The sequence below is a fragment of the Crocuta crocuta genome, unplaced genomic scaffold (genome assembly GCF_008692635.1).
Source record: "Crocuta crocuta isolate KB4526 unplaced genomic scaffold, BGI_CrCroc_1.0 scaffold10, whole genome shotgun sequence".
NCBI lineage: Eukaryota > Metazoa > Chordata > Mammalia > Carnivora > Hyaenidae > Crocuta > Crocuta crocuta.
Genome location: NW_027527551.1, coordinates 2904189 through 2927731, shown reverse-complemented (window position 1 = coordinate 2927731; position 23543 = coordinate 2904189). Strand labels below are relative to the sequence as shown.

General features: G+C 41.3%; 2 long non-coding RNA genes across 4 annotated transcripts in view; one reads left to right on the top strand and one right to left on the bottom strand.

Moving 5' to 3' along the window:
- The first annotated feature begins 363 nt into the window (after positions 1–363).
- LOC144235725 (uncharacterized) lies at positions 364–22599 on the top strand. 3 transcript variants are annotated; one of them, XR_013336305.1, is made up of 3 exons: positions 364–539; positions 4823–5079; positions 22485–22599. It is a non-coding gene; the product is annotated as an uncharacterized LOC144235725 (long non-coding RNA). The 3 variants fall into 3 exon arrangements; XR_013336301.1 differs by lacking the exon at positions 22485–22599 and adding an exon at positions 19751–19863; XR_013336302.1 differs by lacking the exon at positions 22485–22599 and adding an exon at positions 5168–5302.
- LOC144235720 (uncharacterized) overlaps positions 15241–23543 on the bottom strand; it is a 114999-nt gene continuing 106696 nt past the window's right edge. The window contains exon 6 of the long non-coding RNA XR_013336300.1: positions 15241–15410. This is a non-coding gene — a long non-coding RNA (uncharacterized LOC144235720). The remainder of the gene's footprint in view (positions 15411–23543) is intronic.

The following is a 23543-nucleotide window of genomic DNA, read 5'->3' as shown; positions in this document are numbered from 1 at the left end:
CTCCCAGAGATTCTGATTTAACTGCTCTGGAGGGGAGAGCGTAGGCATTAGGAGTTTTACAAGCTCCTCAGCTGATTCTAATGTGAAAGCATGGCTAAGAGCCACCGCTGTAGTGCTGGACATGGGTTGAAGTCTAGCTCTGATGCTAAAGCAGCTGTGAACATTCTGGCAAGTCCCCCAATCCCTCTGAATCGCAGATTCCTCTTCATTTGGATAGTGTAAGGATTAAAGGACACAATGACTGCCAAGTGCTCAGCCCGGCATTCTGTAAGCAGTCACTAAGTGTTAGGTGATGTCATAAAGATATCACCAACTTTGTCCTCCCAAAGAGAAACTCTAGGATGGTGCTAGAAGAGATGATGAGCCACAAAGAATACCAGTTCCTATAAGACTGGCTGTCTGGGATGACACTTGGTTCAAGTATTCTGAAACCTATCAGATGCTCAAACAAAACCATCAATACCCCTTGGTTAACGAGATAAGATTACTGCAAGCAAATTAGTCAAGGATATATTGCAGCTATTTGCCAACGAGGCCTTGTAAGTAATACTGAAGTTCATGAACTTGATAAAGTAATAACAGTTTTCTTGGGCCCCAAGCTCATTGTGTCTGGCCAACATCAGCAAGTTGTTTGTCATTCAAAGACAGATCAAAAATCCTCAGGTGCCGGAATCCAGCTCCGGCCAGGTCCAGGGGCCCCTGAAGGATGGACGGTGTCAGCGAGGGAGGGAGGGAGAGAGCCCTGAGATTCTTTCTGATCACCAGGCAGGCATCTCTGCCCTGTTGGTTTTGATGTCTTTATTTATAGGTCAAACGTTAACATGGCATCAGAAAATGGAATTTTTACAATGGATAGTTCTCTGTGATAAGATGTTTTCGAAAAGGTACAGAAACAGGTTTCATAGAAGCATTCTTGCAAAACTGGCCCAAATATAGTGAGGTTGAGTAACTAAGAAAATAACAGGGCGTTCTTAGTGAAAAACAGGATAACATACACATTTAATAACGCTAAGATTAATTCATAGGTTAAGTTGTAGATACTCTTTATTCATCCTCATCACAGCTGCCAGTGTAAGGGAAGGTGTTTGTGGAATGTAGGCCTTAGGGAAGGGACTGCTATACATCATCAGTTACCAAAGGTATAGAGTAACTTATGTTCTGCCCTTATCTGTTCCTTCTCTCTAAGTTAAGCTCTTTGTCTCCGGGCAAGACTTGATTTTCCAGTTATATTCTTTATGGCATTGGAGAGCCAACCATACCTTTAAAGAGTTTAGCTCATTTCCAATACATAGAATAAATAGCCTCTTTGAGTGTATTTACCTTTCTATCTAGTTTTCTGATTTCTTAAATAGCTAGGGCATGAGAGACATTTTGGTTAGCTGATTTATATGTTGAGCTGTATGAACGTCTTAGACTAATACAATGGTAGAAACAGAACTGTACACATAAAGGTCAATCTTTCTTTTATGAGTAAGGGTCATTAGCCTGTTCATAGCTCAAGGTAAAGTATGGAGGAAAACAGAACCTGCTGGAGACACGATGTCTGTTCCCATAATCAAAAGAAGTTGTTCCCACAATAAGTTGCTACACAAGGTGCAATCATCATACCAGAGCCAGAATAAGGGGACAAGTCACTCCCGATACCAATCAACAAGGTATCTTGGGGGTCAGTGCTCAAGCAGAAATAATTGAGTGGGGCTGGATATCGGTCATCATCTGATTGGCAAGAGACCGTGCAAACTTCCTTTAACCTCACCAGGAGCTTTCTCGACTAGTGGGCTCAGAATGGCTCCCAACACTCAGGGCACTAGGTAACATTAGCAGAGGGGCTCAACTGCAGATAAGAATCACCTGGGGACATGTTCAAGTACAGAACCCTGGGCTTCACTGCCAAGGATCTGCAGGGCTACCAAGAAGTGTTCAGAGAGAACATCCACCCAATAATTCTGAGCACCAAAAGCTACCTCAAATTTTATAAAAATAGTAAGGTACATTGATACGATATGAACAATGGAAATTTATTACATCATTCTTCCATAAGGTGTGAATCTTTAGAAACCATTGCTCTGTGAGAGCATGTAGGTGGCTCAGTCAGTTAAACATCCAACCCTTGATTTCACCTCAGGTCATGATCTCATGGTTTGTGAGTCTGAGCCACTCAATGGCCTATGTGTTGACAGTGTGGAGCCTGCTTGGAATACTATCTCCCTCTCTCTCTGCCCCTCCCCCCCTCATGTTCTCTCTTGAGCTTTCTCTCTCTCAAAATAAATAAACTTAAAAAAAAAAAAGAATCCACTGCTCTTTGTTAAAATAAATTGTGTTGAGATATCATTTACATACAATAAAATGCACTCATCATAAGTGGAGGTTTTGTTGAATTTCGACAATTTTATATGCACATGGAACCACAATCACAAAGATTTCCAAACAAACATTTTCACCATACCGGAAATCCCTCTCCCTCTCCCAGTCGATCCTTACTCCACCTCCCAGATCAGCAAGCCCTGATCCCTTTCCAGTCACTTATAGGCTAGATTGTCTTTTCTAGCGTTCTTTTAAGAATACAATAGGCAATGTATTTTCTCGTTTCTGGCTTCTTTCTGTTCAGCATAGTGTCTGTGAAATTTATCCTTATAATTACCTATACATTAGTTTATTCCTCTTTATTGCTGAATCACTGTCCATTGTGAAGATATACCACAATTTGTTTATCCCTTCACCTACTGATGGACATTTGCTTGCTTTCAGTTTAGGCTTTGTTCAGTTACAAAGACTAAGTCAAACTGTATTTACTACTGAAACAGTTTCAAGACAAGAACTGTAGCCCCTTTACCGAACAGACTGCTGACCCCAAGCCTCTCCTTTATGAAAATTCTAGAGGTGCCTTCTCTAGAGGTTCTGATTAGGTTTCAGCTAAGCCCAGGAAACAAAATCTTTAATAATTATGGTTATTCAGGGCACCTAGGTGGCTCAGTCAGTTAAGCATTGGACTTGGGCTCAGGTCATGATCTCACAGTTCGTGGGTTTGAGTCGAGCCCTACATTGGGCTCTGGGCTGACAGCTCAGAGCCTGGAGCCTGCTTCAGAGTCTGTGTCTCCCTCTCTCTCTGCCCCTCCCCTGCTCACCTTCTCTCTCTCTCGCTCACTCTCTCTCTCAAAAATAAATATTTTTAAAAACCATTTAAAAACTAATTATGCCTGTGTAAGCTAATGCCGCAAGTCCCCAAACTACCATGACAAATACTGTCCAAAGGCATGGTGCACTGACTAACTGCAGGTACAACCCATTTCTGGTCAGAAGGATTTGCATTTTTCTTCTGTGACAGAGCTAAGTAAGGAGCCTCTCTCTTAGACTCCACAGAGCTCACCAGGCTCCTGTAATCAAATGGCCAAGCCAAAGATGGGAAGAAAGCCAGGGCATTGCTTCCCAAACTGTGAATCCTGTCAGGTCGGCAAACTCACTGCTGTGGAAGATCCTCAGGGAGTCAGAGGCAGCAGTAAAACTCTTGATCACACCCTCCATCCTCAGTCCTTACAAAACACAACTTTTTATCTCCTTAAGGACTAAGACCTGAAGCGTATGCGACTAATGTCTGAAGCAAGAACCTGTAACAATGGCCACCACAAAAAGAAAGGTCATGAAACGACTGCAGAGAAATGGCCCTGAGCATCGCTAAAACAGCACAGATGGCCGAGATGGTATCTGAGGATGAGGCTCGGTGCTGACAAGGCTAGTCTGCTTGGCAAGAATCCTTTAACAAAGATCCAAGGAGAGAGTTTCAGAGGAGGTGAACACAAGAGACAGGATCAGGTTGGCCAAGGGTTGTGGAGTGAGTCAAGTTCAGCAACACGCTGCCTCTCCTTACCACCTTAAAGGTTACATTGGTTAATCATTGACAAAAGGATTCTTATTTTTCCTCCAAGAAAGACAAGCATTTTATTTACCCTTTTCTCCTCAAACCTCTCAATTGTTAAGTTCACTCCTTTAGGTTTTTCCTTTTTGGTAACACTATGAACCTTGTTGTTAGATACAAGAAATGAAGTGCATCCCTATGTTTCCACATGTACAGAATTTAGAAAACCATATGCTTTTCCTTTTCCTCCTTCTCCTCCTTTCTTCTCCTCCTCCATCTTTTTCTCTGCCTCCTCCTCTTCTTCCTCCTCCAATTCTCTTTTTTTGTGACCAAGTTTCATGACCCACACCTGGCATTCTGCACAACATTGAGTGTGTAAGAAGTCAAACCAACAGAACATAGTATCACATTAATGCAGTCCATGACAGCCAATCTTGGCCTGTTAATAGAAGTGTTTTCAGTTTCTACAAGAGCAGTATGATTGGGAGCTCTTTATTATTTATCCATCCATCCATTCAAAAATATTTAACGAGGACTAGATAAATGCCAGGCACTGTGCAAGATGCCGAGGCTGTCAAATTTAAATAAGACCTGTTCTTCTTTTCCAAGAGTTTACAGCCCAATGGGAAACAGACATTGAGGCAGACAAATTAGAAGTTTGCTCTAGTGTAGGGATAGTTGGAAGACAGGAGTGGGGGCAGGGAGGAGAGCACTGCAGGAACTGGGAGACACTGCAGATTATTTTAAAAGCTGCTCTACCACCAGTGACCTCCATTCATGCAAAATCATAGCAGACTCAGTGGAGTGGAGGAACGGATTTCAGGGCAGGAGTGCTAAGAAAATCTTTCATAATGTATCACCATACATGTTAGAACCAAACATGTTTGGTTTTTAACAAAATAAAATTATTAGCTCTACTCACTTGAAAATCAAGACTGTCTTAATTAATTCTTAATTCTTACCTGATAGGACTTTATCAGGTAAATCTGATACGTGAGCCTGCGGGATTAGAGATGAAATTACTCATGGAAGAAGCTGGCATTTCAAGGAAAATAACATGTGCTCTCTGAGAACCTCTTGAAGTTTGGCCAGAAGTTCTTACCAACCCTCTGTGCTGGCTGCCTAATTTCTGGAGAGTTCAAACATGTTAAAGACATTCCAAACCCATGATTGTCAAGAAACTCTCAAATGAGGATGGATGGCCAGAGACATTGTGAAAGCAGAAGGTAAGAATCAAGAGAAATATATGTTGAGGTTTTCCTGGGTTATTTTGGGGCTTCTTCTTGTTTTTCATATTCACCCATTGCTTCCTAGGGCTGACACCCTCATCTGACCCTAGAGATCCCCAGATCTGTGGATTCAGCCCTAACCTCTCCCTCCAATTGTAGAGCTCTGTGTCTACCTGCCACATTCAAACTTGGCATTTACCCCCTCCAGACCTTTGGTGGAGACAGAACATATATTACAGAAACGTATGGAAAAGACTACCCTCTAATTAAGATAGAGATGGGGACTTTAGTCTCTTTTCCAGCATTTTTTTTAAAATAAAATCTGATAGTAACTAACAAAATGGATTAGTGCGAATTTCAGTTCTATTTCTTTTTCTCCTTAAAAAGTCCTAATATCAGAAAGACAAAAGACAAAGGGCCCCCAAGAAACCCAAATGAATGTGGCAGAAACTATTATTTGCTTCCACTCTTGTCTTTTGCTTAGTAAAAGGAACCTTGATTTTTTAGTATTTTTAAAAATTTATTTCAGAGAGAGAGAGAGAAAGAGACAGCGTGAGCAGGGGAGGGTCAGAGAGAGGGGGAGATAGAGAATCTGAAGCAGGCTCCAGGCTCTGAGCTAGCTGTCAACACAGAGCCCGACGCGGGGCTAGCACCCATGAACCATGAGATCATGACCTGAGCCAAAGTCGGACACCCAACTGACTGAGCCACCCAGACATGCCAAAGGAACCTTGATTTTATTTGGTCCAGCAATACACACAGCTGAAAGGCATTTCCCAGACTGCTTTGCAGTTAGCTATAGTCATGTGACAAACTCCTACTCAGTGACATGTAATAGGTGATGTACTGAGTAATATTGTATGGAACTTCCAAGAAGGCTGTGTAAGGAGATTTAAAGTTGTCAGACATTGCTGGGAAAAAGAGCCCTTTGTCTTTTCCCTCTTTCCTCCTCCCTACTGACTGGGACACAGATGTGATGGCTAGACCTTCAGCAGTCTTCTAAGAAGACTGGTGATGAAAACTACGTACTGACTTTTTAATGGCTTCATGGAGCTGCCATACAAAACCGTGACCTGCTTTCTTCCAAACTTCTTTTAAGTGAAAGATTTTAGACCACTGTGTACTTAGGCTACCATATTCAGGTCTTTGTTACAACAGAACCTAATCTTTACTGATACATTAAATAATTAGGTGTTAGGTATAATATCTAATAGAGAGTTAACTGTAATATTAGCAGTTAAAGCTTGAGAGAGACATACAGCTGTTTGGTGAGAGTGACAACAGATTAAAATCAGACCTCCCATTCTCAACATTATTGGGCAATGTTGGATGCACAGGAGTAACATGAGGGCAAAAGAAATGAATATTGGGTGGAAGGTCAATTGCATGGCCTCATAAAGTTCAAATGCCCTGGTAGCTCATGTTCCTCTTGGTCTTGTTTAATTGATTCATTTCTGGCTGAAATTCAGCACCAGGACACTCAGGCTCCAGAGCCTGCAATGGACTGGGTCAGATAGGAGCTACGTGACCCAAGTTAGCATCAAGCAAACCACCATCACCATAACAACTCTGCTCTAATTTGTTTTATTAGGAAGCTAGTGACAAATCCATTCACAGCCAGAATCTAGCTTGGAAGAGGAAAAAGCTTCATTTAGTGGGGGGAAAAAAGTACTTTCTACTCTTCCAACCCATCTATATTTCCATGCACATCTCCACCAAACCACAAGGCAAGAACCATCCCATCACTATAATGATAAACAGACAAAAGGCCAGAGATCACACTTTTACCCATTCCACCCCAACCTCCATATTTCACTGGGTCAAATATTTTGTATGGCTTCCAGGCCGTACTTCCACAATCAAAGACTCAGGTAGACTTCTGCTCTGGAATCAACCCTGCCCATGTGCCTCTGACTTTAGCACTCATTCAGAGAGGCTTAGAGCCCTGGTGCATGGGTAGAGACAGAACAAGGTTTCCCCAAAAGTTCAGTGGAGAGAATCTTTGCCTTTCCTTTATGTTTCTTTTGGCCCCTTGACATGAACACAGCAGGTCCTATGTCAAGGATTTCTTGGGAGCATTGTGAGGCAAGAGCATAATTCTAAGCAATTCAGGGGAAAGCTACTTTTCATTGGGCACCCCCTTTCACACCACTTACTATCTTGCACTCTGTCATTTCTTAATTAAAAACAGAGCTTTAGAATATGAAAGGAATTAACCGGATTCTTAACACCTTGTCAAAGGCAACCCCACTCTCCATCTCTCCATGGTATATTGAAAAGAGCCCTGTTACGGACCACCAGAGGTCTGGGTTCAAGTGCTGTTTTTTTTTTTTTTTTTTTCCTAGCTGGGGATATATTTATTCAAGCGCCTGTTCTACTAATTATCTATGGAATCTGGGCAAGCCCAGGGCCTCAAGTTTTTTCTTTTTTCTATATTTGTGTGTGTGTGTGTGTGTGTGTGTGTGTGTGTGTGTGTGACTTGTAAATACCAAGCATTTGTCAAGGTGCTGAGAATTCAGAAGCAAACAAAACAGATGAAAAATCCTGCCCTTTGTGGGGTTTATGATGGAATGGGGGTGGAGGTGGGGGATCAGACAGATCTTAAATGGAAAATGACACATGTATATTTATGTTTAGACTGATAAAAATTATGAAAGGAAAGTACACAGTTCTCAGAGGGAGGACCAGCTAATTTAGATTGAGGGAGACATAACATTTCAGCTGAAGCCTGAGGAATGGGCAAGAGTTAGCCAGGCAATGAATGGGAAAAGAGGGTTTCAAAAACAGGGATTAGACAGGCAATGGATCTAGAGTCCCTATTTCTCTTCCACAGCTCCAAAATAATAATAATTACGGGCACCTGGGTGGCTCAGTAGTTAAGCTGAGCTGGTTTTGGCTCAGGTCATGATCTCACGGTTGTGAGATGGAGCCCTGGAGTAGGGTTTCGGATTAGGCAGGGAGCCTGCTTAAGAGTCTCCCTCAGCCCCTCCCCTGTGCACATGTGCATACTCTGTCTCTCTCTTAAAAAATATTATCATTATTACTGTATAATAGTAAAATAACCTGGATATATGTCCGTAATATATACATTCCTATAATATGTTTTATATATATATATACACATACATACATATATATATATATAATTATAGTCAAGTGACCTGTGAGAATTTGACTATATATACATTCTTATAATATGTTGTATAAATATATACATACATACATATATAGATAATTATAGTCAAGTGACCTGTGAGAACCTGTTGGCCAAGACCACATGAGAGATGGTGAGCATCTCAGGAGATGCTGATGGGAAATAAGCCAGTCACCAAAAGCCAGACGAGGATTTGCACCAAGTGTGAAACAGTCAAGGGCCAGATCATGCCCCCATCCCTCCACCATACCCTCAATCCATGAGATCATGTAAAGCCAGGGCTCTTAGGTCCCCCTGAAGGGAAAAAGTGGGGCGGAGGTAGCTATCCTGAATTGATTAGGATTAAACCAGAAAATACTGAAAAATACTGCAGTGATCAAATCCATATGGAAAGAATTAAGGGCAGTTTTCTGCCATGGGCTTGAGATGAGAGTTGTTTTTGCCATGGGAGATTAAAGTTTTTGTTTTGTTTTGAACCTCTGACCATAAGCAGTGAAGTGCTTCTGGGTGGGTATGCGTGTACATTCTACAGAAGGAGTGAGCACATACACAGTCAGCTTTTCGTAGCTACAGAGCGCAGATAAGGAGGCAGGCATGGAGCACATCGCCTTCTTCTGATGGACTAGTGCACATGCCCCAAGCCACGACCTGGTGCTTGTCTTTGGACTCCTCCACCAATACTCCCTATGTTGGCCCTGGCCTTGAGATTTCCTAGGGCCCTCCAGGAGCTCACACATGTTAACAAGCGGGGTCTGCCCCAGCCCTGGGGACATTTCCCAGCACCTCCTCATAAAGGTATGTGCCCTGGGGCTTGAGCCTGGAGGGACAGCCTCCAGCAACCGCTTTGCCCCTCTGTGCTCCTGAGATCTGAACTGCACGGTCCCAGAGGGATGGCCTCACACATACTGCCAGGAAAGGAACAGGCAGCCTGAATATGATGGAGAGCCTCAGGCAGAAATGTAAGTAACTTTGGGGTACTCTGCAGAGTGAAGAACAGGCTATGTGAAAGCTACATTGCACGTGCCCTAGGGTTTAACAACAGCCCAAGAGCAGAGAGAGATCATTTCCAGATACAAGGTGTCCCGGTGCAGAACTCACCCACTGGAAACCAAGAGCTGGCCTGGCTTGGATCACTAACAGTCAGTCCAAGGGCTTCTCTAGGTAGCAAATGACACCCAGTCCACCATGTATTCCTTTGGAGGACTTGGGTCTCTCTTTTCTTCTGGCAAACAGGGACCTTGCAAGCAGGAGAACAGAAGTGTACCAAGAGCCAACAGTGTAGCCTAAAAACTAAACGACATTCCTCAGTGGTAGGGAGCAGAGTGGGGACAGGGGAGAGGGCGGCTCCTGTGCCTCAGAACACAGCCCAGGAGGATGAGCACTGGCCTCGGAGTCAGACAGACCATGCCTTGCAGCCCACTCCCACTGTCTCCTGGAACAAACTCCTTAATGTGATGTCCAAGATCAGGGAGAATACCTACTTCATAGGTGTTTTGATAGATGGGTGATAGTGCATGTGAAGGTGTCTATAATAATCTCTAGCAATCTTCTTTTTCTATCTCAGCCATCTAGTGTTCTGACACTTCTTTTATTACAACTTGTAATTTTTTTTATTTTTTTATTTTTTTACAAATAGTTTATTGTCAAATTAGTTTCCACATAACACTCAGTGCTCATCCCCACAAGTGTCCTCCTCCATGCCCATCCCCCCCTCCCCCCCACATCCATCAGTCCTCAGTTTTTGTCAGCATTCAAGAGTCTCTCATGGTTTGCCTCTCTCCCTTTCCCCCACCATTTCCGCCCTTCTTCTCCCCCTTGTTCCTCCGTCAAGTTCCTCCTAATCCTCCTATACGTGCAAACATATGATATTTGTCCTTCTCTGCCTGACTTATTTCGCTCAGCATAACACCCTCAACAACTTGTAATTATTTTATTATTCTGCATTTTGACTTCGTTATTACTATTGTTGCTTATATCCTTTACCAGGCTATAAAATCCATGAGATCAAAATCCTGTGTCTTGCTCACACAAGTCCCCAGCACCTAGCACCTGGTAGGTACTCAATAAAAACATTTTAAATAATATTTTAATTCACTCAATAAAAATTAGTACCTCTTACCTAAACATCATAAAAGCCATCTATGAGAAGCCCTCAGCTAACATCATCCTCAATGGAGAATAACTGAGAGCTTTCCCCCTGAGATCAGGAACACAGTAGGGAAGTCCACTCTCACCACTGCTGTTTAACATAGTGCTGGAAGTCCTACCATCAGCAATCAGACAACAAAAGGAAATAAAAGGCATCAGAATTGGTAAAGAAGTCAAACTTTCACTTTTTGCAGACGACATGATACTCTACACAGAAAACCCGACAGACTCCACCAGAAGCCTACTAGAACTGATCCATGAATTCAGCAATGTTGCAGGATACAAAATCAACGTACAGAAATGGGTTGCATTTTTATACACCAACAATGAAGCAATAGAAAGAGAAATCAAGAAACTGATCCTATTCACAATTGCACAAAAACCATAAAATACATAGGAATAAACCTAATCAAAGATATAGGAGATCTGTATGATGAAAACTATAGAAAACTTATGAAGAAAATTGAAGAAGACACAAAGAAATGGAAAAACTTTCCATGCTCATGGGTCGGAAGAATAAATATTGTTAAAATGTCATTACTACCCAAAGCAGTCTACACATTCAACGTAATCCCAATAAAAATTGCACCAGTATTCTTCTCAAAACTAGAACAAACTATCCTAAAATTTGTATGGAACCACAAAAGACCCCGAATAGCCAAAGTAATACTGAAGAAGAAAACCAAAAATGGGAGGCATCACCATCCCAGACTATAGCCTCTACTACAAAGCTGTCATCATCAAGACAGTATGGTATTGGCACAAAAACAGACACATAGACCAATGGAACAGAATAGAGAACTCAGAAGTGGACCCAAAAGTATACAGCCAACTAATCTTTGACAAAGCAGGAAAGAATATCCAATGGAAAAAAGACAGCCTTTTTAACAGATGGTGTTGGGAGAACTGGACAGCAACATGCAGAAGAATGAAACTAGATCATTTTCTCACACCATACACAAAAATAAACTCAAATGGATAAAGGACCTGAATGTGAGACAGGAAACCATCAAAATCCTAGAAGAGAAAGCAGGAAAAAAAAACTCCTTGACCTCAACCGCAGCAATTTCTTACCTGATNCTACATGGCAATGAGAAAGAATGAAATCTGACCATGTGTAGCAACATGGATGGAACTAGACGGTGTTATGCTGAGCGAAATAAGTCAGGCAGAGAAGGACAAATACCATATGTTTGCACATTTAGGTGAATTAGAAGGAACTTAATGGAGGACCGTGGGGGAGAAGAAGGGGGAAAATAGTGGGGGAGATGGAGGGAGGCAAACCATGAGAGACTCTTGCATGCTGAGAACAAACTGAGGGCTGAGCGGAGGTGGAGGGAGTGGAAGGGGGTTGATGGGCATGGAGGAGGGCACTTGTGGGGATGAGCACTGGGTGTTATATGTAAATCAACATGACAATAAACTATAGAAAGAAAGAAAGAAAGAAAGAAAGAAAGAAAGAAAGAAAGAAAGAAAGAAAGAAAGAAAGAAAGAAAGAAAGAAAGAAAGAAAATAAAAACCAGAGAGCCTTGCCCACAAGCAATAATAAAATAAAATAAAATAAAAATTTGTTCCTCTTCTTTTGACTCCCTGAAAGCAGAGTGGTTTTCCTGAGACACTCACTGCAGCATTTATACTGAAATGGGAAGGAAGGAACTCAAGGAAACAAGTACACTCAGATGATCACTAGAAACAGTCCTGGAGGTTATCTAATGAGACACTACCACGTCACACACCCAGGAGCCACTTTAGAAGGAGGCCATCAACCAGCTCATTCCTGGAGGACAGAGTAGGGACATGGGGCTCCAGCCCTTCTGCACCTGCCTCCTGGGAGCATCAGCAAGGGCCTCTGGGCCTGGGGGCAGGCTGCTGGGGAGAGCAGACCTTCCAGTAATTGCAATGCTGTTGCTTCAAGAGAGGGAGGGCAAAGCATTTCAGTAATAAGCAAAGGAGAGGGGAAATCAATAAGGATGTATGTAATGAATTTTTGTTTCCTGAAATAGCCTGGTAGGAGCCTTGCCAGGAAGAGTTAGGACTAATCAGTGACAACATGAGAGACACAAATCCAAGAACATTATTTGGCTCTGCAGGCTCCCCTGGCAGAAGAATGTCAGTGTAAGGAATTACAGGGAGTCCAGACTATTGTTCAGAAAGACAATCTTAAAAAGAATCTGGACAAAGGTAACAACAATACCTGTTTGGGGTGGGGGGAAGACTTTTCCTGGCAGGCTTGGAATTTGAGGAGGGGGGTCTGATCAAGGCAAATTATAATGGTTTTTGAATACCTGAAGTCAAATAAATGCCCTATATTCATATTACACATATTCAGCTATTGAGCTACAACATAATGGTTATGAGCAGACTTCGATTCTGCCATTAACACTCATTAACTGTGTAATATTCGGTAAGTTACTTAACATCTCTGAGCTTCTGTTGTGTCTTCTGTAAAACAGGGAGCTAACAATACCCAAATGCCAACCTTCACCCATGTTGTAAGGATTCAATGAGATAATATATTAACCACCGTGCTAAGTGCCTGCCACAGGAAAGCACTTGATAAGCGATTGTTAGTATTGCTGTCATTATAGTTAACTAATCTCACTGTGCTGAGTCCTTGTTAAGATCCCGAGTCTTTTGCTGGACTGTTTGCCCTTAAAAGGTGAGAACCGTATATTCACCTTGGAGCACTCTGTACCAGGCAAAACCAATAGATGTTGGCTCAGTGAACATGTCGAACTAAAATCTAGAAGCAAGGACAAGGTGTTTCGCACTTTCATCTTCTCCCTTGAGCATCTCTGTGTGTGCGCATGTGTGTGATTCACCTGGAAAAGGATGGGAATTCCCTTACAGGGATTTTAGGTGTCTAACAACTCACTCACAGATGACAGCAATGAGCTTTGTATTAGCACTTCTTAAAAACAGTCTGAAGTACTTTCACTTCTTGCCATAATTGTCTGCAACGCTGTGAAGTGGTTCTGAACCACACCTATCATCAGTTCACTCATTCCTGCAACTACATTTTAAAAATCAATTTTACTATGTCACAATTTACATATAATAAAATAGATACACTCTGTCAATTTAGTGAGTTTTGAGAAGTGTGAATCACCTGAATCAAGATGTGGAAAATTTTCAAATTGGCCCCCTTGTGCCACTTCCCAGTCAATCCTATCTATACCTCCAGCCCCAGACACTGCTGTCACATCTACTAAAGATCAGATTTGTCTTTTGTAGAGTCTTGTTTAAACGAAACATACCATATGTAGTATTAGTTCTGATCAACAGAAAGGCTTTGATAGCCACCCATGTTTTGTGTATATGGGTAGTATGTTCCTTCCTATTGCTATGCAGTATCCCATTGTATGAATAGAACACATTTTTTTAAATCCACTCACCTATTGATGAACATTTGGGGTTGCTTCCAAAATTTTACTATTATGAATAAAGCTGTGATGCCTATTCATGTACAAGTCTTTTGAAATATTTTCATTTCTCTTGGGTAAAATACCCAGGAATTATCCCAGAGTCATATGGTAAGTGTACGTTCAACTTTCTAAGATACCGCCTATTTTCCAAAGTTGCTGTGCCATTTTACATGCTCACCAACAAGAGCCCTTGTGGCCCCGTATACTTGCCAATACCTGGAACTGCTGTGACTACACTTTAAATGACTCATTCTATTTTATTTGGACCTTTCTAGAATGTCTTCTTCTCTCCCCATCTCCCTCTCATGTCTAGAATCTCTACCTTTATAGTCAGCATCTCCAAAGAGCAGAAGTAAGGTTAAAGTGTTTACTATTAAACTCCAGAATTTGTTTTAAATACATTTTTAAAGTGTTCATATGGAAATAACCTAAGTATCCAACAATGCATGAATGGATAAAACAGATATGAAACACACACACACACACACACAATCGACTATTATTCACTCATGAGAAAGAAAAAAAATCCTGCCATTTGGAACAACATGAACGGCCCTTGAGGGCATTATGTTAAGTGAGAGAAGTTTGATTGAAAAAGGCAAATACTGTAGGATCTCACTTATATGTGGAATCTAAAAAAGCAAAACTCCTAGAAACAGGAAGAAGATGGGCACCTGGGCGGCTCAGTCGGTTAAGCATCCAACTCTTGGTTTTGGCTCTGGTCATGGTCTTGTGGTTTCGTGGGTTTGAGCCCTGAGTCAGGCTCTACCCTGGCAATGTGTCTCTGTCTCTCTCAAAATAAATAAACTTAAAAAGTAAATAAAAGAAACAGTAGAATGGTGGTTACCAGGAATTATAGGGGGTGGAGAAACTGGGGAGGTGTTGGTCAAATGATATAAACTTGAAACTAGAAAATGAGTAAGTTCTGGATCAAATGCACAACATAGTGATTATAGTCAACAATACTGTATTATGTACTTTAAGTTGCTAAGAGATTAGATCTTAAATGTTCTCACCACAGAAAAACAAATGATAATTATGTGACATGAGAGAGGTGTTAGCTAACGCTATGGTGATAATCATATTGCAATATGTAAGTGTATAAAATCAGTGTGTTGTACACCTTTAAGTTATACAATGTTATATGTCAATTATATTTCAATTAAAATAAAATAAAGTAAAACAAAATAAAAATTAAATTAAAAAAATAAAATAAAATAAAAATAAAATAAAATAAAAGTGTTCAAAAGATGTAAGGAGCTCATCTACCAGAGAAAGTTCTTCCACAACAGGATTCTTCTTGTTTATTTCACTAAACCCACACAGGTAAATATACATACTTAGAATCTTCTCATCTTTAGGAAGATGTGGTTCTGGAATAATTTATTTATAGAAAAGGAAAGAAAAGAAAAGAAGAGTGCTAATGTTCCTTTAGACACTTAATTAGTTTCCAGGACTTTCTTTTCAAAAACAGAATAGAAAGTGGAATTGTCTTTCACCTTCTGCAGTGTTCTTCCCTCTGGGTTTGTTCACAGTCTCGAGCCCATTAGGCCTCTACACTGTATGGCAGTCACTAATTTCGCAGTAGCCTGCTCCCGCACCTATAAACAGATTCATTGCTTAGTAAAATGTAAACTGTCTGAATTATGTTTCACTTAATGCTATCAATTCTGGTTTTAGAAAATAAAATCTTAATCTGTAGCAGAATGAAGAATGCACATGATGTTTCATTATAAAGGTTTTGATTTAGGGGGGGGAAATTCCTGTACGTTAAATTTCCAAGATTTCAATATAACCAAGTTCTTTCTAGGGTTAAAAAATAGAAACAACAGTTCTTTGTGATTATAGTGACAATATCATTTTTCAAGATGCATAAATGCTTTCTTAAGAAAGGCAAGTAATGAACATTGTCTGTCAAACTTTGAGGTTCCTGAACATGTTTGGATTATCAGATTATATCCCTTGAATAGTGTACAATTATCTTCCAAACCTCAAGTATAAGAAAATGGAACCCCCTGAGTTGTTGTTGTTGTTGTTGGTTTTTTTTCCCCCAATGCCTTTCCAATTTTAAAATTAAGTAATTTAAGGAAGATATTTGTGCCACTATCCCTTTCTACTTAAGTCATTAAATGTTGTGTGCTTCCACCTCTCTGATAGCTTGGAAGCCATTTATAAGGGATTTTCTGAACACTTTTTCTTAGAAACAGAACATTTTAAGAGTAAATGAACTTGCACATCAGAATTTTCCAGTTCAGGTGGAAACACCAAACCCAGGAGGTTTGGGTGAGTTATGAACTTCGCAAAACGCATCCTCTGCCCTCCCCAGGGAGCGACAGAAATGCAATGGTCAAACACTGCAGGAACAGACCTTGGCTGGTCACTGTGACAGGCAGATGATCAATAATGCTGTCAGCTTCTTCTTAACATTTGGAAAGATAGTGGCCCTGGGATTCTCAACGCTCCAATAAGTGAACAAAAACAAGCACTTCCGCCACAAAAACAAAACACTACACACCCAGGCACAGAATTGCTCATAAATGTGAAAGAGTTTTGCATTTCCTTTCCTTTAAAGGAAGGTGTGATAAGGAAATAATTGTGGATGGCATAAAGAAGTAATTACCAATAGGATTATGAAAGACTTACTTATAAAAAAAATGATCCATGCATGCTATACATTCATTAAAATATATATATGCTAAAAGGATGCCATGACCAAGCTTTCTTAAGTGTGATTCATGGACCACTGTTCCAGAATCATAGGAGGAGCCTGCTACAATAAAGACTCCTGGATCCCACCTCAGGTCCACAGCTCCACAGGTGAATCTTATACATACTGAAGTTTGAGACTCCTTAAATAAATGGATGTTCCCAAGGTTATTTTGGTAGTCAGAAGAACCACCCACAAAGATGTACACATTCTAATTCTGGCTATGTTACCTTACATGGAAAAAGGGACTTTGTAGACGTGATTAAGGTTATAGACCTTGAAATGGATTATCCAGGTGAGCCCAATCTAATCGAGTCCTTGAAATGAAGAAACATTCCCAGCTGCCATCAGAGAGATGCCATGTTAGAAAGACTTGATCAACCACCGCTGGCTTTGAAGATGGGGATGGGGACCACAAGCTAAGAGATGTAAGTTGCCCCAGAAGCTGTGAATGGCCCTTTACGTAAGCCAGCTCTTGCTTGAGAACCTCAATCCTACGATCACAAAGAACCGAATTCTGCTAACAACCTGAATGAGCAGGGAAATGGGATTCTCCCTGAGAGCCTCCAAAAAGAACACTCTGCCAACACCTTGATTTTAGCCCAGTGACACTTACACCCTCTGATTTATAGAGTCATAAATGTGTCTGATTATAAAACACCAAGTTTGTGGTAACCTGTTTTGGCAGCAATAGAAAGGTACTGCAATTATAAACTATATACCTTGTACCTACATCTACATCTGTATCTACTGGAAAATACATTGAAATATTAATAGAAGTTATCTTTAGAGAATGGCATGATGAGTGCCTCTCTGTTTCTCACTGTGCTTTTATTTTTCAAAGGTTTGCTTTAAAAACATGTATTCCTTTTATAATCAGAGAAAATTACTCAAAAAATCCAAGTAAAATAAAATGAAGATGAGAAGCAAACCCTAGCACGATTCAGTCAACACAGTGTGCTAGACTTGGCTGTGTGGGAGTTGGAGCCCCAGACCCTGAGGTCAGCCGTGGGGCATTCAGCGTCCTACACGAGCCTCCCTGGTCATCTGTATAGAGACCCAAGCTCATGTGTCTTCTCCTCTTTTATTCCAGCGACAACATCAGGGAGTCAATTACGTTACAACACCTGTTCTTCATGGGAAAGCAGCCCAGACAACTGATTAGATTATTTTAAGCCCTCATTTAGAAAACCTCAAGTTGCTACAACTTGGTGTTCTGTCCAGCTGGATGAACACAATCAAAGTGGGTAGCCAAAAGATCCAGTGATTGCTGTTGCTAGAATATATTAATTATTCAAACAGAGGTATAGCATTTTAGGTTCACAGAATGCACTGCTGACTCTGCCAACCCGTAGAGAAAAAATATCAAGTAGATTCAAACCTCACTTGAAGAACAGAAGAGAACTGAATATTTATTAGCATTAACACAAAGTGTGATCTAAAATTTCTAGTAGAGCTATTAAGCAGAATGTGTTCAGTCAAAGATAGTATCAGAAGGAGGTGTTGCTACCTGTTCACTGAACCAGACCTCTCAAGACAAACTCCAGCATCACCAAAGTCTGCCTTGAAACAATGATAAGACAGAAAGACAATTTGCTAACTTAAGTAAAAAATCCATTTTGTACAGGGACTATAATGCAGCAATCCATGTGACTAGTTCATGGCATAGTGAACTGCATGGGCATCTGAGCCAGACAGATCTGGGTTCAAGTCCTGACCCCTGTACTAATTCCTCGGTGACCTTGGATAGATCTTGATCCCAAAGTTTAAGCTTTGGTCACCTCTTCTGTAGAGAAAGTGATTAAAACAACACCTTACTGAGATACTTTGCATTAAATTAGGTAATGGACTTGGAATGTTGTCTGGCTTATGGTGAAAGCTCATTAAGTATTAGCCATTATCATCCCATTTTATAGATGAAGCTCAAAAAGGTGAAGTAATCTGCCCAAGGTCCCAGGGATAGAACATGGATGCAAGTCCAAATGACCTGGCTCTTCACATATGAATCATAGATAATGAGAAAAAAGACAGCAAGAGCTTCCATGTATTTGGATGGATACTCAAATGTATTCTCATTTCAGCAATATTTATAATCAATCCTGACCTATGATAGGGGAGAAACAAGAAGTCTCCCCTTTGTGATTTGAAACTACCTAAATTAAGGGCTGTCATATTCAGCTGTGCAAGTTGTGCAGTGCACAACTTGAGAGAGCCTTTCAGAGAGACAGCAAGTAGCTTTAAGAATACTTAACCCATGGACTTCAGAACCATTATTATGCACTGGGACTAAAAAGTCACTGGGAGTGAGGAGCTAAATTTCAGAAGCTATATACTGTCAGGAATTCATGTAGATATAGTGAAAACTTTCTGTGATTTCTAGAATCACAGGGAATAGCACTCAGTGCCACTTCCAACCTCTTTTTGCAATGCAAAATAGTTCTCCCTTTGGAAAGGACAAAGCAATTTTATAAATATCCTCATAATGTCAGCTGTTACTTTGGCACTGCTTAGTCACAACAGAATCCACTGTTAAAAGTTTAAAATAGCTTCTGGGCCAAAATTCTACAATAGGATTCAGAGGCATAAAAGAAATGCTGTGAGCAATGAGATGATTTTAAGGGAATTCTTCTAAGGAAGAGTAACATGCCAGTCCTCAATATTCCCCAGCCTTTGAGACGGGGTGGGCTGTCTACATGTAGACTTTCATTAGAGCTGGGGCTGTCCTCACAGCATCTGCAGCTCCCCTGCGCCCTGGCAGCTCTCCACACTGGGAAGCTCCTATGAGCCCTGTGTGTCTTGTCTCTGCATTTCCAGTGCCTGGACCAGAGCAGGGCACTAATAAATGTACAATGAATAAATGAATTTATAACTTCCTGAGGAACCGCTTTGATTATTAACAGATCCCAGATTTGCAGAAAACTCAGTTGAAAAATTGAATTTTTGTCAAAATAGAATCAGAGCCTGTCCTAGGACTGAAACTACAGAAGCCTTTTTCCCCACCACACCACCAAGAGCAAAAGAAGATGAGGCACTAGAAAAAAATACCCCTGAAACTCTGAGATTCTCACAGTGTTGGGTTCATCCCAGTCCAGTGCAAGGGGACGTGTTCTATTCCACACTTGGAATAAGGCGTAAAGTGGGATGTCCCCCAAAAGTCTTCTCAGGACTATGCTCAGTGTTGTTTACCTTTCAGAACCATCACCAGAACTATGTTCTTTCAATTGTCTTTTCTAGGAGAGGAACATGATAACCGGGCATTGATCTCTTTCTGGTATCCTGAAGTTTGTCATGATGCAGTCAGAACAAACGTCTCTCAACAGTATGTCCAGTAGCCTTTCTCTCACTCTTTGACCCCACTGCTATATTTTTTTAATAAATATTTTTAGAGGCACCTGGGTGGCTCAGTTGACTGAGCGTCTTGATTTTGGCTCAGGTCATAATCCCAGGGTCATGGGATCAAGCCCCATGTCAGGCTCCACACTGAGTGAGGAGCCCGCTTAAGATTCTCTCTCTGTCCCCCTCTACCCCTCTCCCCCACTCAATAGAATAATTAGTAATTATAATAATGCCAACTTGTATTTTTGTAAAAGACAGTGCTGGGACACCCACAGTAGGATATATATATATATATATGTGTGTGTGTGTGTGTGTATACATATACACTGCTAGAATATATATACGCATATATGTGTATATACGTATGTTAAAAAGCTTGATGCATATATAAAATCTCAATGAATTCTTAACACCACCATGTTAGTTCTATTAATTCAACTCAATGGATGGTGAATTTGAAGCGCAGGAACTTCCAATGTCACATAGTTAATAAGTGATGGCACATGGGTCAGATCTCCTATCTGTAGCCCAAACCCCAGCTCTTCACCAGTAAAGCCACAGAGCTGCCTCCATGTGTTAGGTTCTTGGCACATCTTTTAGAATTCCTGCAATCCCCTCCCAACCTTCCAGCCTCCCAAATAATAAGTAACCAAATAATAAGATTGTCTCCCAGGGTGAGATTGCATCTGAAAGATGAAGTGTGCACACCTAGGGCTTTGATTTAATTCTCTTGGACTAAGCTGATTAAGTGCTAAGCAGTTTAGAATCTTTTATAATTTTATTAGATTAGATCACTAGATTTCAGAGATGAAACGAATGGAAGCCTGACCAGGGACTAAAACAGCCAAAGCCAGCTGCATAAAGGTTCCTTGGGGCTAACTTTCTGAACTGAAGCACTCAATAATACATACAAAGTGTGACTCTGAACAACAGGGATAAAATTTCAATGTTAAAGTAACTTTTATGGTGCCAGGAAATACTGCGACATGCTTTTGTCTTCAAGCATCATGCTTTTGCTTTAATGAAACCATAGATTATCGATTCCCAGACTTGGGGAACACTGTCCTAATGGATGTGGTCTTGAGTTATATCATGACTGCAGCCATTAACTCGTGCAACTAAAAGCAAATGACTTCACCTCCCTGTGTCTTACTTATCCCCCTTGAACCTCTCTAGCAGAATTTAGAAAAATGAGGACATTCAATTAAGAAAACATTTGCATCCACATATAAAAGAGACAATAAAAATGGAATGCATAACTGCTTCTTATGCTTCTTGCTGGTTTCCTGGGGTCAGGATTCCATTTGAGCAAAATTATCTTAGTAATAGCTCAATAGACACAAAAATATCACTGATGTGCATATCACATTGGCTCTATTCTCAGTCAGTCATTCTCCATCACTATACTTGTTCTTTTTATCATTATTATATATATTTAAGCAATCTCTACACCCAATGTGGGGCTGGAACTCATGACCCTGAGATCCAGAGTCACATGCTCTTTCCACCAAACCAGCCAAGCGCCCCTCTATACCTGTTCTTGAGGTGCTATACACATTTCAGCATCATTCACGTGCACATCTCTCCCAGGCTTCGCGTTTCTAGCCCTCATTTCCCATCCTCCCTTGAGTGTTATATCTCCAGTTACCCACCAGACAGCTCTACGTGGATGTAAAAAGTTGATATGCACACAACGCTTCACCATCCTTCTCTCCAGCTTTCTCCTTCCATCAATGGTGCCAAGTTCTCCACTCTCAGTAGTGTATTCTGCTTCACCCCCCCATGTCAGATCAGTCCCTGCATCCTGCTCATTTTCTTTGTTATCAGTATCTTCCTTTTTATTTCTCTAGTTTCACTTTTAATCCAGGACTCACTTCCTTATCTATAACTTTTGGGTAATTGCCTTCATCTTGTCTTGATACCTTTGATCTCTCTCTACTATTTTCTACATGCAGCTGCTAGCTCGATCAGGAAGAACTTTCCTCTTGTCTGTCATATAACCTCCAATTTCCATAGCAGGGCATTGACCTTTCATCTGTTCCCCCTACTCCATCAGCCTCACATGCTTCTTCTGCATGTTACTCCCCTAACTTGGGCCTTGTCCTCCAGCCAAGCTCATTTGTGTTCTGGCTCTGATATACCACTTGCTCATTCCTATTGCTGGCATACCAAAAGAATTAATTGAACACATGGATGATTATACTAGACAGGTGCATATGCCCCCACCTCAACTCTCTTCTGCTCACTCTATCCCTTGCCACCATATTCAAAGCAAAACATATTCATAAATCTTTGGAAACCGATCTCCTTCACAGCTTGCTGCTACTCAGAATTAGTGTTATTCTCCCCTGGGTTCATGTTTTAGACATGTGATCTGCAGTTTCATGTGTGGGTCCTCCTTCCTTATGGCAGAGATTGCTAGCTGTCCACCAAACCCAGTTCCTCTTCTTATATGTAACTGAACATGTAAGTGGGTTTATTTCCCAGCCTCCTTTGCAATTACTCAGGTGTGGCCATGTAACTAATAGACAGTGGAATGTGAGTGGAAGTGATGCAGGCCACTTCTAGGCTATAAAGGCCCAAGACCAGACTATACATACCCCTTCCATGAGTTCTTTTCTGTTTCCCCTAGGGTGGGGAAAGACAAAGAGCAAGTGGCCTTGGGAATCAGGTGATGAAGATGGCAGAATCCCCACCAGCCTGGGCCCTTAAATAATGAGGAGAGTTGGCTACTGACCTGAAACATTTCCCTGGATGAAAACATGAAAGAGAAATAAACTTCTATATTTCCGGGGCCACTGAAATTTTGCTGGATCTTGTTACAGCAGCTCAGCCCTCTTAAATAATTTATTCCTCGACTGGATTGCCAGTGCCCTGATTAGCTGCAGCTGCATGAGCAGCCAGGACTAAATATGGATGGAAATCAGAGGTGCAGAAATGCTTCAAGGCTGGACCAGGTAATCCAGCCGAACCTGCAAAGGAAGGTGGGCTAGGCTGTACTTTGGGATTCATCATGAGCATGGATGCAGGTTGAATCATGAACAAGGAGGAAAACATTTTAGAAGAATGAATGCATAGTACATGCTGGAGAAAGATGAGGCAAAGCTGACAGAGTGGATTATAACAGTACCAGAGCTCACTCTCGCTGGCTTTAGTTCTTTTGCTATGTCTGGGAGGAAGACTGGGTTATGTTCTAGAAGAGCTTAGACTTTTCTTCCAATTGTACCTGCTAAACCTTGGGGGGTCTTATTTCTGTAGGATCCTGGTTACTTTCTTATCTGTGCCATCTCCTAGGATCAACACGAGGTTGGGTCAAATTAAAGTATTCTGAGCTCCTATATAATAACCCTCCTCAGTTCTCTCTCCTGGGCCCTACACTGGGAGTGAAATTGTGACAGCTGGGCGTTCGACCAGGGCCTAAGCTCCATTCCACTGCCAAGAACACGTCAGGCCAAGCTCAGCGGCAGAGGACTCAAGGGAATCTGTCTTGGACCTTCAGATTAGATCCCCTTCCAGGTACTGAGTGAACACAGGAAGACCTCAGAGGCTGGTTGAAGGGTGCACTGGAGAGACATTTTGGCAGTAAGTGCACTGAGGCAGAGGAGAAAGCAATGGAGGTAGGATGGTCTTTACGGAATTTGGGGTGCTGGAATTTTTAGACTTCAGGTTCATTCATTCATTCATTCATTCA